At 49.6% G+C, this 17,682-nt stretch overlaps 1 protein-coding gene across 5 annotated transcripts in view; it reads left to right on the top strand.

The window, feature by feature from the left end:
• The window catches only part of RALY (RALY heterogeneous nuclear ribonucleoprotein), a 109,547-nt gene that overhangs the window by 15,966 nt on the left and 75,899 nt on the right, over nucleotides 1-17,682 (top strand). Inside the window, exon 1 of one of the 5 annotated variants that reach the window (XM_085242080.1) lies at nucleotides 9,871-10,029. The exons of 3 other annotated variants lie outside the window; for them this stretch is intronic. The gene's annotated coding sequence lies outside the window, so the exon portion shown is untranslated. Of the gene's footprint in view, nucleotides 1-9,870; nucleotides 10,030-17,682 lie in introns of those variants that run through there. One more of the 5 variants, XM_085242082.1, reaches the window with a different exon arrangement.

Here is a 17,682-nt window from a genome sequence, read left to right as displayed (position 1 = left end):
TAACCAGCCCTGCAGCTGCATTCATAAAGCACTTGGCGTTGCTACCATGCAGAGGTGCTCCAGCGTGCTGTCCTGCTGCTGTGCTTAGAACTGGGCAAATAAATTCCTCCAGCCCAGTCCTGATGGGTTTGAGAAGCCAGATCTGGCTGTAATGATGGAGTGTGTGAAGGTAGGTAAGAGAAGACAGAGCAAAGGATAGTGAAATGCAGCAAGGCACACTGAATTCAGTGCAGAGTGAAAATTGGGATCTCTTAAAAAAATAATGAACTTTGCTAAGCAACTACTGTATTTCATTCCTCCCTTCCCAATTATACTGCATTAGAGGCTTGTGGCAAGTAATTCAGTCAGCTGAAACTGCTACTTGAAGGAAGAAATATTCTTTTGTTAATTTGCTTTCTTCTTGACCCAATGCAACATTTATTTTTATTTTGTAGCTTTGTGCACAAAGCCCCTCCGTTCCCCTGACCTCTAATGCTGTGTGTTCGGAAATCCTGGTGGAACAGCTGATCAGGCTGGGGTTTTGTTTCCCCATATCAAATTATATTTGCTAAAGTTTTGATTGCAGTTGCTGTTCCAATAAAAGGGAACCTGTTCGAAAGAAGGGAAAGGGCTTTAAGAGAGACTTTTAGCTTTAATTGCATTTCTTAGGCTTGGCGGTTATAATAAGGGAATGTCAGGGGAAGACAAATAAAGAAAGAAATCCACAATTTCAGCCAGAAGCAGGCAGGCAGGGTTCATGGTTGGGTTATGCAACTTTTCTTCACAGTAGTGAGCACTTATTCAATGAAGGCATTTATTTTGATCCATCTCGCATCTATATTTAGTGGGGGGAGGAGGGGCCACCCCAGCCCTGCAGAGCTGTCATTCAGCTCTAACTGTTCCCTTCAGGAACACAGGAAGGTGAGACCCTGATGAAGTCCCCCATGGTGAATGCTGTTGATGTGAGAGGATGGGGAGCTGCTCTGCGGGCTATGCCAGTGCACTGAGTTGCACGGAGGTGAAGGAAGCCCTGTGGAGGGCCCTCAAGCATCCAGCCCCTGAATACAGACAGGTGAAATGACCATGAAGACATGCAGAGGGCTGGCACTCCATCAAGACTTTCAGGGGCTGAGCTGTGTGTTTCTTGACATAGCCCCAGGAAGCTGTGGATGCCCACACCTTGGAAGTCTTCAGGATTGGGTTGGATGGATTAAGCCACCCAGCTGTGGGGAACGATGTCCCTGCCCATGGCAGAGGGTTAGAACTGGCAGCTTTGTGCTCCCTTCCAACCCACACAATTCTGTGATTCTGTAGAGATGGAGCTTTTCCTTCATCTCTTCTGGATCACTTGGGGGAGCCTTCCCAACCACCGTCCTGCAGGTTGAGCCCTACCTGTGACAGCTAGAGAGCAGGGCCCAGCAGCCACTGCACGAAATTGCTGGAAATAGGAATTGCAAGAGAGGTGAATGCTTTGGTAGCTGACATTTTGACAAGAACACGCAGAATAGTGAAAGTATTTATCACAGAATAAAAATAAATGGAGAAGATTCAGTGTTTCCCATTGCAGTGTGTTGTTTTGCAGCGCCATTCCGGAACGCACTGCTGAGTGTCCCTAAAAAACACATCAACATGGGGATGAGTTCGATGGTTTAAAATACTGATTCATTTTAAAAAAAAACAAACAACACAATGTTGTTTTTTTTTTTTCCTGTTGTATTTCCCCTTGGAGAGAGTAATGGAGGGAAAACAAAACAAGGCAAACCCCAGGACAAGCTTAGCACATTTTCAGAGATGGATCATTTTACCATATATATACACACACACATGCATATGTATTTTACATGGGTCTGAGGTGAACTTGCATGATAACAAGCTCCAGTATATTAGAAAAATGTTGGTTAGAGCATCTGGGTCATATTGAGCTAATTGGATCTAACCTCGCTAATTCCATACCCTGATTAATTCACTGTGCTCTGAGAAGTCTGCAGAATGGCTGGAACAAAAGTGAGTAATGGCTTTAAAAATAGCTATAAAGTAGTTACATCCAAATACACTGATTTGTGAAAATCATGTTATTTGATAGCTATCTTTTGTATAGGTTTGGGGTTGATGCTGACCCATGAGCAGTATAGCTCTGAGACCAGGACCTACACAGCTGGGGAGAGGGTGAGCACAGTCCCATCCCAAATGCTCTCTGGAGCAATTCCACATATTTTTTTTCAGTTGCTGCAAAGGAACTTGTTTTATAGAGGAATGCAGAAGGGTTCATGTCTGTGAGAATCAGTTAAGTGGAAGCACCCAGCACTTGGAAATCCAGGTGCTTGGGTGCAGAGCTTTGCTTTGAGACCTGTGAATCTCTTTTTCCTTGCCTGCCTGTGGGTGAGCAGTAAATGAAAGGTCTGAAACATGGAGGTGAGTGTGAGGAGATAAAGGGGAGAAGCCTGCTGGACTTGTAGTAGAGGCAGTGCTACTGCCTCAGTGCTACATCTCTGTGTTTCTTACACATCTCCAGGGACAGTGACTGCACCACCTCCCTGGGCAGGTGGGCATTTCCTAATATCTAGCCTGCATCTCCCCTGGCACAACTAAATACTGTTACATCTGATCCTATTGCTCTTACCTGGGAGCAGAGGCCAACCCCCACCTCACCACAGCCTCCTTTCAGGCAGCTGTAGAGTGATGAGGTTTCCCCAGAGCCTCCTCTTCTCCAGACTGAACCATCCCAGTTCACTCAGCTGCTCCTTACAGGTTTTGTGCTCCAGACCCTTCACCAGCCTTGTTGCTCTTGAATACAGCTACTTATTTGTACACATCTATACCTTGAATAATGTGTGCCTTCAATTCTGAAGCTGTACCTGTCAGCTGGGTGTACCTGGGCTGGCTCTCTGCTGGGCTGTCAGCTGCTGCCCTTCTCCTGCAGGTCCAGCTGCTTGGAGTTGTCTGGCTCACTGGGCAAAACCTCTCATCACCATTCATTGTGACCTTCTGAAGAGTTTGCTGTAGTGGAATATTCATTCCAAACAATCTGGTGGGTGAGCGTCCTATCTCTGCAGTGGCAGGAGTTTTAGGATGCAAGTAGAAGGGGGGGCTCATGTTTGCTGTGCCTTCAGCTGCTGGATGGTGATAGCACAAGGGGGAATGGTTTTAAACTGAGACAGGGGAGGTTTAGGTTGGATATTAGGAGGAAGTTTTTCACCCAGAGGGTGGTGAGGCACTGGAACAGGTTGCCCAGGGAGGCTGTGCCCCATCCCTGCAGGCATTCAAGGCCAGGCTGGATGTAGCTCTGAGCAGCCTGGTCTGCTGGTTGGTGACCTGCACACAGCAGGGGGTTGGAACTGGATGAGCGCTGTGGGCCTTTTCAACCCAGGCCATTCTATGATTCTCTGCACTGCTCTCCTTTACCTTTCCCTACCAGCTTTTCTGTGCCCAACCCTGGTTAAAATCTTATGTTTCTTGGTGAATCAGCACTGTCTTGGTGCTTTATGGTGGGCATTTGTATTTTGCTGTCTCGCTCTAAAATATCGCTGTGTCACGCTCCAGCCTGCCAGCAACAGACAGAGGTATTGAATAGAGGGGGTGGTGTGGCTTTGCAACCAGCTGGACATTGCTGTGGTTGTTGTCTCTCCCTGGGAGATGTGGCTGCCCTGAGCCGGGTGCCCTCTGCCTCCAGCCTGTGTGCTGCTGGTTGGAGTTGTCTGGGTGCCGTCCATCCAGCGGGGCCACATCTCCTCCAGATCCAGAAGCCAACAGCACGAGGCATTGCCTCTCTAATTGAAGTAGAGAGGAGCCCAATAAAAGTGGCTGGAGAGAGGTTGCTTTGCAAGTCACAGATATTCCGGCTTGAGATGTGGGTGTGAGGGATCCACAGTCGTCATGTCGCCTCCGCGTTATCTGGTGATGATCAGTCTGAGCTCTGTAGAAGCCTTTCTGCTGTGTCACAGAAGATTTCCAGGCTCGTGGTGTAAGAGAAATGCCTTGTTAGTGCTCATCTGCACAACTTGCTTTCTGGCACGGTGGAAAAATGCACATTTGAGACTGCTGAGCTAATAGACTGGAGTGACAATGATACAGATAAGTCTGGCATCTCTGTAGTGTTTCTGCATCAGTGATGAGGCAGAGATAAAAAGTCGCAGGGAGGTTTGAATTAGGCTGGCACTGAATTGTGAAGGAAGTGCTCAGCTGTGGCAGATTTAAGGAGGTTTTTGTGGGGAGGGGTTGGCTGAAAATAATGGGTGAATTTCAGGGGATGGGGCGAACTTTGCACCATCCGCTCTGTTGCAAAGAGAGACAGCGAAAGGTGTTTTTCCTATGAATTGAAAGAAATAAGGAAAAAAAAAAACACTTCAGGTATCAGGAAGATAATGGGGACCTCTGCATCCCAGAGGAGATGTGGTGCAAGCAGAGAAAACATCTCAGCCTGTGTCTGAGCATTCCTGCTCCTGTGATCCCCAGATTTCTGGTGCTTGTCCGTGTGGTGCCAATCATTACAGCATCTTCTAAGCTGTACAGCAGCCTGGCACGATAGAAGAGAGTGGAATGTCCTTAATTGCATTTTCTCCTGTCCCTAGACCCCAGGAAGGAAGCCAGCCTTGATCCATGATAGTGGTTGCATGTGGAAGAGACTGTGCCTGGTAAGCTGATGTGTTGAGAAATTAGGCTGGGTGTAATTTGTTGTAGAAACTTTTTGTTATTGGATGAAGGCAGTGGGTCTTTTTGGCTTTTGGGTGTTCTTTTTGTGCAAGGAGAGCAGCAGCCTGGCAGACACAGGAGAGCAGTGCTGGATGCTGGGATGCTGTGCTGCTGGTGCTGTCTTTCTGGCTCTGAACTGCCGTGGGGGATCTGCCAGCATCCCCTCTTCAGTCCAAGCATGGCTCAGCGAGGACAGGGCAGTGTATGCCATGCTTGTACAGTATTCTTGCTCCCTTGAAACGTGAGGCATAATATGAAGGCGGGATTGTATTTAATACGCTGAGTTTAAAGGCAGGACTTTGACACTTGCATGTTTTAGACTTCAAGGGTATTTTGTCACATCTGCCTTCTGTAGGCACTTCTGAAAAGCCAAGCGTAACATAGCAGCAGGAGGGAAGGCAGAAAGACAAGCCACGTGTAATGCCAGCAGTAGAGATAGGTACTGAACCTTATGTGTAGATATCTATCACACAAAAGTAGGTGGCTCTCACTACGCAACGCGTTTCATGTGATCTAGCTTTACTAAAGTTTGTTTTAAATTCCATTCTAGGAGAATTGGGCAATAAGCAGGATGTGGCAGGTGCAGCAAGAGGCTGTGCTTTGCTAAGCTGCCATGTCCTGGCTGGGTGTAGGCACACAGGAGCTGCTGGCTCCTGCTGAAGCAGGGCTGTGGTCCTGCCTTCCTCCCCAGAGCGTGGAGCACTGGGGGACGGGTCTGTGCTGCGTCCCCCGGCGCACAGAAGTAGAGATCCCACTTTAACATCCCTGCCTGGCATCTCCAGCAAGGCTTCTGTGTTTTCTCAACTGCATGCGTCTGCTTAGCTGTGTGAATGAGAAATATTCCTCCAACCTATTTTTGTTTTCCCTCAAGCCAATGGAAATGGGAAATCAATTTTGAACAAATCAGGCTAAATCCAGGAGTCAGAGGAGTACCTGCCTCTGAAATCAGAGACAGTGGATGATGCTTATAGAAATGAGGAAATGCTTCTTTAATCCAGGCTGCTGGGGACCCCTGTTGAATTGGGCTGCCATGTGCTGGGGGTCCAGCGCAGGGGAGTGTGAGGGTGTTGCCCTGCAGGGGATGCTGAGCACCAAGGTGATACCAGCTCTGTGCGTGTCTCCCTTCTCCCTCTTTCTCACCTTCCTGTAAGGAGAACAGCAAACAAAATTCATCCTTTTGCAGTTATCTCCTGCAGTACCGAGGTGGGCACAGGCACTCAACAGCTGGAGACCCAGGCCTGTGAATCTCCGGTGTGTTCTGGAGCTTTGCCTTGAATGCAGATCAGAAGGATGCTGTGGGCAGGGTAGGAGAGGTGGTGCTCACCAACTGGTGCCCCAGTTGGATCACGTGTGGGACCTGATGCCATCAGCATCCCAGGACATGGTTTTTCTATACAACCTTTGGGAAGTTTGGCTGCTTTGACAGTTACCTTTGGAAAAACACATGGAGTTCCACTGGTGACCAGCCTGTATTGTTGATGTCTGAGCAGTGTGACAGCAAAAACTGCCCTGTGGTTGAAGAGCCTGTGACTGCATACAAGTGACAACTGGAAGATATGATCCAGGGATTGTGGGCAGCGCAGAGATGTGGTGCTGGGACCCTGCTTGTGCTATATCTAATTGCTTGTAGCCACTAATTGCATGGAGGAGGTGCATGCAGGCCTTGCTCGTGCTAAGGGGGAAATACATGTGTGCATCCTCTGCTGCTGGGCTGCACACCTACATGCCAGGATCTGCTAGGTCAGATGCTGTCTCTGTCTCTGTTCCTTCTTTTTATGGTACTGGCTGCTGCTCTGAGAGTGAGTAAGGGTGTTAAGAAAGTACACCTTGCCATCCGTGCTAGAGAAAGATGGGTCTTCAGCTGCTGTGAGCTACCTGCCGTGCTAAGAAAGAGGCTTTGTGGAGCTAACAGGCTTTCTCAGATGTCCTTTATTTGTCAAGTGTAACTGGGAATTAGGATTGAGAGTGGGATGCTGGGTTTTGGTAAGAGCGGGGCTGGGTGGTGGTTCTGGAGGGAGTTCCTGCTGAAGAAGCAGCATTATGAGCTCTGTTCAGACTGACTTAGCTCCACCAAACAGAGGGTATGTCCACGGACCTCTGAATTGCCTGTATAGTTGTGTCCTGACCTTCCTTTTGAATTCTGGTAAGAGAGAGGGATGTGCTGCTGCAGAGAAGGGCCTTTCCTCCTCTTGCCTAAACTCAGCAGCCCTCTGTCCATCAATCACCAGGAGAAAAATTGGGAGCAAACACAAGCTTACAACTCATTTTCCCTGCTCACTTGCTGTCTCTATCAGCAGATCCTTCAGTCTGATAGTGCAATATCTTTCTTGGCTATTTTTTCCTTTATGTTGCCCCAGAGACCCTCATTCAAGCAGTGCCTCTCACTGGGCAAAGCGCTCCTGCACTGTGTATTGATCTGGTGAGTAAATAATGATTTGGAACTAGCAAAAGTCTCTGTTACAGTGGTTTGAATTTTGTTATTTTTTTCCTCCTTAGGCAGCTAAAACCACCTGTTCTTGTGCACAAATGCAGTTCCCATCTGCAGGGGCACCAAAACCTCCTTCGTGCGAATGCTCCTCCTCCTCTACTTGGTGTCTCTTGTTCCAGGAGCATGACTAAGATTTTATCAAGGGATCAAATGTCCTACAGCTGCTTTTGCGTGCCTCACGCACACAGTTTGCTCCGTGTGTATTTAGAGCAGAGGTGATGGGGAAAGTTGCTGCTTTCTCTCTTTGAAACAGGACCGCCAGGGAAGGTGGTTGGGACCGTGGTCCTTGAAAGGCACGGTGCATTGAGCACATGTCACAGAGCAGACTGTGGCTGGCAGCAAGCACAGCAGTAACGAGCCATGCTTGCTCCTTTCAGCTCATTGGCACGATGTTACACCTCCCTGATTTGCTGTGAGTCTTCAGTTTGGCTCTGCAGCCGTGTGCTTGGCTTTGGCGTCCTACTCTCTTCCTAAAGACACAACAGTGATGGACAGTTGGTGTCTCCAGCAGAGAGTGGGAGGGGTGATGTGTCGGACCCCTGCAGAGTGGGGCTGTCGCATCTGCTGGGTGCCGAAACAGAACTCAGCAGGTGGTGACAAACTCACATTAATCTTCCTGCACCTACACTTAAGGACACTGCTGTTGTGAGGATGGCAGAAGGGTCTGCCTGTCCCACTCTGTGATGGTGTTTTCAGGAGCCCAGGTCCTGTCTGTGCATGGGGGTGCAGAACTGATGTGAGCTGTTATGTGCTGAGGAGCCTGGAAAGCCAGGGTGCCAGAAGTTAGTGGCTTGGGGGGATTGGAGTGCTGGCAGACACGAAGGAAGTGCTGCAGCAGCTAGACTGGCATTGGGAGCTATTCAGACAGAAGGAAGAGCTCAGGGCCCCATTTAGATCTTTTAGATTCCTGGTAGATATCTCATGTGGGAGAGAAGCTGATGTTGGGCTGTTAAATAAGACCCTCTCCAAAGCATAGGATGTGAGCCTCAGGATGTTCCCTCCTTGCACAGAGGCCTGGTAGTGTTACAGCTTCTGTGTGTTGGTGCATTGAGCCAGAGGGACCCAGCTGGAAGCCACCAACAAGCTGGGGACTGCAGCAGTTTCCTCAGTGCTTTGGTCTTGTCTGAGCTGTCTGGACCCTCGGGGCCCATAAGGGCAGGGTTCTGCAAAGCTGCCCATGGCAGGGCCCCACTTGAAGCAACGGGGGAGAGGCTGCAGCTGAAGTTGGAGCATTCCATAGGGTCCCTGCACTCAAAGCATCTGCAAAATCTGCCGCACAGTCATCAGGCTTTGTGAGCAATACATGGTTTGGATCTCATGAAAGTTTCAAGTTGCTTCGTAGGCAGTGCATCGTGCAGAAACCAGGGTGGGAGACAGGACTGCAGTGAGTCCTGCAGCAGTAGGGCTTGCCCTGCAGGTAATGCGTGTTATGGTGAAAGAGGAGCTGGCATTTCCTTCAGGGATCTGGCATTCAGTTGGACTGCTGGTGTCATATCGGGTTGGTGAGCCTTCTCACTACTGGTGGCTGTTTCGAGTGTGGGCAGCAACTAAAGGAAACAACCTTCTCTGCCAAACAAGAAATTCCTGAGCAAGCTGAAATAGCAAATAAATACTGCCTTAAAAAGGGGGCTTTGGCAGGTAGACCTGTTTCTGGCAGCCCTGTGGCATTTCTGCTCCACACCCCGTGGGATGTGCTGTTCAGAGCGTGCAGTTCTGCTGTGCGTGTAACCATCTGCCCTCTGTTCATTGCCACCCTCTTTGTGCTTTCGGGTACTTAGTAATCACAGGTTTGTTTCATGTAATCACTCCAATAGAGACACTGATTGAGATCTTTTTCATAAAATATATATTTTTCCATTAGATTTTTGGAAAACTATAGGTAACTTTCAAGGCCAGGCTGGATCAGGCCCTGAGCAACCTGATGGAGCTGTGCATGTCCCTGTTCATTGCAGGGCAGTTGGACTCAATGGCCTTTAAGGGTCCCTTCCAACCCTAAGGATCCTATGATTCTGTGACTTCCATGCCAGTGTCCTGCAGTAAAAATGATGAGCTGCAGGAAGAAGTTTCATTCCAAAGCCTGTTTGGTAAATTCAGCTGATCTCAAACTGCACTTTGAGTGAGAGGTGTTCTCATGTTTGTATTTCACACGTTAGGACATCGTGGTGGCTCTAAGCAGTTTCAGATGCCCTCTGGTAGAAGCTTGAGGTTCTCAAATAGAACATAACAAAACCACGCCTTGCAAGAAGTTTGAAAAACACTTGTCACTTTATGATGATCATCCTAAAATCAAGCAGGAAACGTGATATGGTGAGACGTGAGCTTCTGTGTGTTAGGATAGGAATGCCTGTTGTGGAGGACTGGGGCTCAGCAGTGGTTGTTGGCTCTGTCCTGCAGTGCCCCGAGCACTGTGCAGGCAGTGAGGAGCAGGGTTGGGTTGGGACACAGGGGAGGAACAGGCAGGCTCAGGTTCCAGGCTGTAAACGGAGCACTGGAGAGACAGGAGTGGAGTTCTGAGAGTTTGAGTGCCTGTGTAGCCAGTGTTCATTCTCAGGTGTAATACAGAGCTGCCAGGTCTGGCTCAGGTGTGTGGATCAGATTGCTGCTGGGAACAGCTCATTGCTCCACTCTGATTATTATTTTTTTCAATTATTTAGTGTTTTATTTTTCCTCAAGCTCATTTTCATTTTCCTTCTTTTTGTAGAATCACAGAATGCTTTGTGTTGGAAGGGCCTTTAAGATCACCTCCTTCCAACCCCCTGCTATAGGCAGGGACATCTCCCTCCAGCCCAGGTTGCTCACAGCCTGGCCTTGAGTGCTGCAAGGAAGTGGGCATCCACAACCTCACTGGATTCCAGTGCCTCATCACCCTCACAGTAAGGAATTTCTTCCTGTTATCCAATCTAAACATAGTCAGCCCCTCACCACCACGCACACTGTCCCACATCACAGCTTTCTATACAAATACCCTTTGCACTTCTACCTTATTATAGGAATATCTTCCTGATAGTATTTGAGATTTCTGTGCTCCTGCTGTGCTTTCTTTGTTTTCTCTCCTTTTCAGGAGGGAGTCACAATGTGCTGTGTCTCATGCTGGGGCAAGCAGCAACCCCATGTAGCCGGGAGCTGCAGCTCCTGTGGATGCTGCTCCCACAACAGCTCCAGAGATGGGTTTTTCCCAAACTTATCATCTCTCCCAGTCTTGTTTTCCAAGTGGTTTGGGTGATGAGCTGTCGGAGTTGTTCAACTTCAAAAAAAAAAAAAAAAATTGTTTGAAATTCAAGCAGTGCTGCTTAGTTGTGATTGGCCTGATAAGTTAGAGGGCTTCTGAGAGTCACTCTGCGGTGTGATTGCAATGAGCAAATGAGCTCTTGTGGGCTGAAAGCTTGCAGGTGGGAAGCAGTTTGGTTCCTGCAGACAGGGCTGGGAGGAGTTGGAGCAGCGGGGGCTGTGTGCCTGGGGGAGGCTTTGGAAGAGGAGGAGGATGAGGTTTTGCTTCCTAATTTGACTCTCACCTCGTTGTGCAAATAAACAATTTGTTTAAATCAGCTCCAGGTATGACTGCAAACATCTGTTAGGGGTCCTTCACGTGTTTGTGAAGGAGTTACTTTGAAGTGCTCCTTAATCAAATGCTCTTATCCATGTATCTTAGCTGTGTATCCCTCTTGGTTTTGTAATGCTCCCTCCTTTCCCAGCCAGCACAGCACTGCTGCTTGAGAGGCAGTGCAGCGGAAAACCTTGCAAGGAGAAGGCTGCAGGGAGCTTTATCATCTCCAAAGACTGGGGCTGCACCTTCTGTCTCATGCAGCTTTTCTCAAGCCCTGCCATAACTGAGCAAGGCTGGAGCTGAGCCCGTGCAGAGTTCATCTCCTGAATGGAGACTCAGGGAGCTTCTCAGAGCTGTGATGCAACAGGGAGAGCTCAGCCCCTGCCCATAGCCATGCCAGGGGCTGCCAAGAGCATGGGGCTGTTTGCACAGAAAGGAGAAAGCACCTCTTGGGCTTGGAGATGTCATCCCGGGGTAACCAAAGGTCTCAGGGAGCACTTCAGTGGAAAACAGGAACCAATGGGGTGGGTCGGTGCGGAGGTACATTGGTGCTGCTCACCGTGGCACTGGGAGGGGACACACACTGAAGCAGCAGGAAGCACTTCACATCCAAGGGAAGGAATGCATATGGGAAGACGTGGGGTTACAATGTGAGTTAAGCAGCATTGCTGTCAGCACAAGGCTGGATGATGTTGATTTCAAATTCAGAAGCATTCCTTCAAGCAGGAGTGGATTTAGGGAGAAGCCTCTGTATGCATGTATGTCCTACGATGGGTAAATGTGTATTGTCCCAGTTTTCTGCTGGCAGTTTTTGTGGTGGCTGAGCTGTCCTGGAATTAATCAACTCCTCTGCTACAGAGGCAGTGGTACCCAGGGATCCCGGAGAGAATGAGGGTATCATTCTGAGGAGATGTAGTTGTTTCAGGGCAGTGCTGAGATGAGGAGTAATAAGATGTTTCTGACAGAAGGCATAAGGGAACTCAACTTCTCTCGCATGCACATGTATATACAGAGGCTCCAAGATATATTTTTGTCTTATATCCATGTAGATAAAAGCATCTGTTCGCTCTGAACCTGGACCTTTAGCAGGTATCATATATGTTGGAAAAATGCCCTCTCCTTCCATCTTGCTGGTAGGATTTGATGGAGAGCTGACGGTACTTCCCTGCAGATGAGTGGAATAAGAGAGATTTGGTTGTTTTCTGGAGTTTTTTTCTCTGATTACTAATGCCAGGAGACAGTAAGTAAGTAAAATCCATCTGCTTGAAACCTCAGGGTTAATTTATTTGTGTATCAGTGTCACTCCGGTGGCCCCTCGCTTTAAGCTCAGTTCATTCCTGGACACCTGAACATTGCTGTCCTGATGCTTACCCCGTGGAAGGCAGCTGTATCACCTCTCGGCCTTCATGTGCTGGGCTAAAGAAGCCATAACCAGGCAGCCACTTGTTGACATTCTTGCTTTTTGCCTCTGGAGCATGAAGCTGCCTGCAGACAGGCTCCATGCCCAGTGCCTCTGCCACTGCAGCACTGTGAGCTGAGCTGGGCTGGTTGCACTGGGGTTATCCTGGCCCTGGGGGTGCTTTCATTCATTCAGCCACATGCTCCCCCAGTACTGTAAGGTGTCTCCTGTGCAGCTGCTGCACCAGCATCCCCAGGTGGGCAGGGGAAGGTGTGAGCAGCAAATACCAGTTGGAGCAACCCCCTTGGCTGTGCAAAATCTGCCCAAGGTTTGGAGTTACACACACCGTGTGATGGCTCAGAATCAGAGCTGTCATTTGTTTCAGGTTATGGGTCAGTGCTGGGAGCTGCAGCGAAGGCTGCTGTGGTGTTACAGAACCCTGTCAAGCAATATATTTTCCACTGTGTGAAATAATTTGGCGAATTCCTAATTACACAAATCTAATTAAAGGCTGCATGTAACAGCTATGCTTAATCATAATGATACACCCATTTCATTAAAAAAAAAAAAAAAGGAAATTGCTTGTGTACAACAAACCATCCAATTTAGCATGGAATTAATGTACACCTCCCTGGCTGGAGCTGTGCGTGGCACCAGGTCAGTGCTGGATGTTGGAGCTGCCTTTGCCACAGATGGGGGCCAAGAGAGGCTATAGGATGGGGTGAGAATAGACCCCCCCCAGGGCCACCAGCTCCAGTGCAGTGCTCACAGGAGCTCCAGCAGCGTTCCTGTAAGAGAATGTTTTGCTGCAGCATGCCTCCAGCCTTACTGCATGCCATCGGGCACCAGTTGCAGGGAACAGATGCACTTGTAGGCCTGAGTGGAGCTTTCTATTACTGTTTCTGCAGCAGCTTATTGCAGGAATCACTCTTGCAGAAGCAACTTGGGCTCTGTGCTTTGCTTAGCTGGAGTGCAGAGTGAAGTTGGTTCTCCAGCAGCAACCACGTTTCTGGCAGGTCTGCAGGAGCTCGGCTATTGGAGGGGGGAGCCAGATATATGGGACAGAAGGAGTAATATCAGGGCAATGAGGTTAAATAGACAGATAATTGATTTTTTTCCAGCGCTGGTCTCGGGTGTAAATCCATTGAGGTTAATGAAGTAACGCAAATTAAATTGAGCAGCGCAGTATGAAGGCTCAGGCTGGCGTGGAGCCTGCTCCAGAGCTGCCTTGCAGTGCTTGATGGCTGTGTCTTGGTGTCAGCTTTTCCCTCATTTGTGCTGGCTGGAAGAAGCCGAATGCACACAACCACTTTAACTTCCAACCAGGAAAACAGCAAGTCGTAAGCACACCTCCCATCTTGTTGCCTTGAGTCTGTGTACTCACTGAGCTCACGTCAGATCTTTGGTGGTTTAACAGAGCTGGGAAGCTTGTGATTTTTGCCTCTTCCAGCACTGCATTGCTGTGGTGCCACAAGAAACCCTACGAGGCCTCACCGTAAGTGGTGTCTTCTGGATGAGGTGTCACATAGTTGTCGCAGAGGTACTCGTGGCATCTTGGCAAGTCTGTGCTCTGGAGCACAGATAAAATTCTGCCCTGGATTGTGATACCCAGCCCTGCCATGGGCGAAGCTGGCACTATTAGCCCGGCTTTCTGCTTGCAGCAGGTAGATGGCTGCTGGCGGTGGCTGTGTCTCAGGTGGCACAGGTGGTTGATCCATCCACTGTGTTAAAGTGGTTTGGCAGTAATTTGGTTGGGATGGGTCTGTACACCTGGTTGTTCTCCAGCTCTTGGGGACATCCCAACCCCCTGATGCCATGCACAGCTCCAGCCAGGGAGGTGTGCATTATTTCCGTGCTGAATTGGATGGTTTGTTGTACACAGCCCCCAACCCCAGGCATTGTGTATCTGTGGCCAGCAGCGTGGCTGTGTCAGCCATGGCTCAAACACCATCCCCATCCCATAGGACTGCCACCTGCCAGTTGTGTCCCCTTTCTTTTGGCACCAGACCTGCACCCCATGCCTCTGGCCCTGTAGCACCTGCAGCACTGCACGGGCCTGGCCTGGGGCAGGACCTATGGGAGGGCACAGCAGGCTGCAGTGTGCTGCACAACAAGGCTATAACGTGTCCCAGCACACTCCAGCCAATGATGGAGCTTCTGGGAGGGATTTACAGCTTGAATGCCCCAAGCACATGACGGATCTGGGCAGGGATCATATAGGAGCTTGGATTTTACCAGCTGCACGTGGGGATAATGCAGCAACAGGCTCCTAATGAGTCCCTGGTGTTCTGGCATCGTGTCAACACAACCCCATTTCCATCCCTTGCCATTTCACTGGGTTCCTGCTTGGTGTCACAGCTTGAAATAACCCAAGGAAAGGCTGTGAGCCTGCAGAGAGGGATGGGGAGAGGGAACCCCTGGGTCTGCCTGAGAAATTGGACTCCTCCAGCTGGCAGGAGCCTGTCAGTCATGCAAACAGCATGTGTGAGGCTGTTTCAGTCTCTCTTGCTAGCTGGTCACTGGCTAAACAAATAAACAGGCTCTGTTTTTGTCTTCAGCCACCCTACCACCACCTCTTGCTAGCCTTGACTTTTGACTTGTCTCTGTATTTTTAGCTGCAGGACACCCTGTCCCCAAAGCTGGCGAGGACCTGAGGTTGCTCATACCTTTCTGAACACACGGATCCAGCCCTCAGCCTTCATCATGTCCTATCTGGGAGAAGGGGAGGTGTTGGTCAGCACACTCCTTCCCCACCGCATCGCTGTAACTGAGCTCTGGGGACCCAGGCTGTGAATGTGGCTTTGGAGTTGATCTTGTTGGTGGCTGTGCTGAATAATGTCTTCCTGGGCTGTCACAGAACCCACGACATTGATGGTGCTGTGGGCTCTCATTCTTTGAATCTAGAACTGAAGGGCCCCAAGAAGTTTACCTTTCTATCTTTTGTCTTGCTCACATACAAAGGAATAGAGAAGAAGAGCTGCTTGCTTACACTCAGCAAAACTTAATGTTTCTTTGTATTTTACACAGAGAAGATGGGGGCTGGGGGAGGGAGTTTATTCTCTTTTAAATAAAAGCAGAAAACGATGTAGCACCATGTAAAATTAACTGTCACTTTGAATAACTGATCAAATGTTTTCCATTTGGAAAGTGCTGGAGTGAGCGTGTGCTTTGTTGTGCAGTGCATTTGGTCACAATGCTCCCCTGCCGTGGGTGGGCAGGAGCAGCCCTCACCTTTGCATGTACCCACTCCTCCTCCTGCATCCCTCTGCTCCCCAGCTTCGTGGGGCTGAAGACTCAGCTCAGTGCCCTCCTTACCCTTCCCTTTTTCTCTACCCAGGCCTCATTCCGACACTCGCTTCAGCACGGATTTCAATTCAAGCATCCGAGCAGTTCCCTTGATGTAATTAGGGCTATTTGTGTGCGTGGAGGGAAGCGCGCTCTGAAGCACTTTGGATGGAGACGTAAAAGCTCATGCATTTCAACTGAGCAGTAAAATAGGTTTTATGGGGGCACCTGGGGCTGCCAGCCCTGCCACTCATCCCAAGAGCTGTGTAAGATGAGCCTGGAATTGTGACGCTCCCCACTGCTGCGGGCTCAGTGTCCTGCAGGCTGTTGTTTGCGCTGTGCTGACGTGGGTCTGTGTGAGATTGGATGACCACCTTATCTCCTGGGAGAGCAACTCAAGGTCATAGCTCGTTCTGGCTGTTCTCCTGGGACCCACAGCACTGCTGCTCCAAGTGGAATGTCTGCAGTGTTGCTCCTGTTGGGCAGGTGTCCTGCAGCTGGTGTGCGTGTCCTGCCTGAAGGCTGGCTCTCCATCCCCATCCCAACCCATGGGTGCCATCATGAGGAGCAGGCTGGGATGGAACAGATGTAGGTGTAGGTTTTACTGGCTCCAGCCAGTCCGTAGGCTGCCAAGTTAGTGGCAATCGTGGAATCACAGAATCACCAAGGTTGGAAAAGACCTCTAAGATTGACCAGTCCAACCATCCCATTCCCTCAGCCACTCCCCATAACACTTGTGCTCCAGACTCCTCACAGCTTTGCTGCCTGTCTCAGGACACACTCCATGGCCTCAGTGTCTTTCCTGTAGTGAGGGGCCTAATGCTGAACACAGCACTTGAGGTGCAGCCTCACGAGGGCTGAGTACAGAGGGACCGTGGTTCCTCTGCTCCTGCTCGCAACACTGGCTTGAGCTTGTCCTCTGCTGAGTGAAGGTGGCATGTTCATAGCACTGATGTGATCACACTTGGAGTGCTGGGTCCAGTGCTGGTCTGCCCAGTACAAGAGATGTGGAGCTACTTAAGAGAGCCCAGCAAAGGACCATGGAGATGGTAAAGAGATTGGAGGAGAGGCTGAGAGCTGGAGCTGCTTAGCCCAGAGCAGAGGATGTTCAGAGGATCCATCCCATCCATGGTCATCATACCTTCAGGGAGGTGCGGAGCTCCGCCAGGAAACACTTCTGTGCTATGCAGGTGATGGAGCACAGGGACCAGAGGGGTTTGGTTGTCTCCTTGGAGATCTTCAGAAGCTTTTGGATGTGGTCCTGTGTTCGCTGCAGGGGCTGGATCAGGTGGACCCAGAGGTTCCTTCCAGCCTCAGCCACGCTCTGTCTCTGTGCTGACTCAGTTATCCCACTGCAGACCAACCTGGGAGAAGGCATTGTGTGCCATCCCTGGGGCTGACCCTGCTGTGTTGGGCTCAGCTGGCTCTCATTTGCAGAAGTACATGGGAGTTCTGTGGGCAGCAGTGCAGTTACTTCGTGAGAGACTGCTGCTAGATTTGCATGGGTACTCTTACCTGACCTTCTTGTGCAACTGGTACTGCTCAAGGTAATAATTTCCTACCCAAGTGCCAGTCTGAGCAGCGGAGATATTTATTGGCTCTCCACTGTGCCCGAATTAACGGGAAAATGGACTGCAACTAAGGTGAGGCTATTGAAGGTAGAGAATGACAAATTGGCTGTAGAGCATGGCAGCGATGAGCGCTGTCAGGGGTTCACACACTGACCTTTATCTAAACAGAACTGTGTGTAACAGATAAGAATATTTAAAAATAATTAATGTCACATCAGCGCAGAGAACAAAACGACTACATCAAACGGGCAAGAAATCCACTGCAAATTACTCAAAAGGGAAATGTCAGGCTCTTCGTATCTGCAGCCTGCCTTATGCCGATGGTGTTGGAATGAGAAGGGAGGGCATGTGAGTAAAGAAGCTATTAAAAATGATTTAGAGAGTGAATAATATATGTATAAATGAGTGAGCGGATGGAGAATGGAGCAGAACAACGGCCGGCCTGCCGGACTGGACCTGTGGAAAATCAGACACCAAACTGAGTTGATAATTGGGTGCAGGGATAAACGTGTGTAAGCCAATTATCCCCACTGCTGGGGTTTTGACAGGTGGCTGAGTTTTCCCTTTCCTATGCCCCCTGTCTCCGTGGGCTCTTGCTGGACTGTGCTTCAGCAGCACTTCCTGCTCCAGTGGGTTTTGTCTGCTGGGGCTTCAGAGGTGGGGGAACCACTGCTGGGAGAGGGGTAGGAGACGGTTTGAATGCTGCTTCCAGGCCAGGGCTGTCCCT

Source organism: Meleagris gallopavo, chromosome 22 (assembly GCF_905368555.1).
Source record: "Meleagris gallopavo chromosome 22, MGAL_WU_HG_1.1, whole genome shotgun sequence".
Classification (NCBI taxonomy): domain Eukaryota; kingdom Metazoa; phylum Chordata; class Aves; order Galliformes; family Phasianidae; genus Meleagris; species Meleagris gallopavo.
The sequence above is the reverse complement of the archived record's forward strand: the minus strand, read 5'-3'. Positions and strand labels throughout refer to the sequence as shown.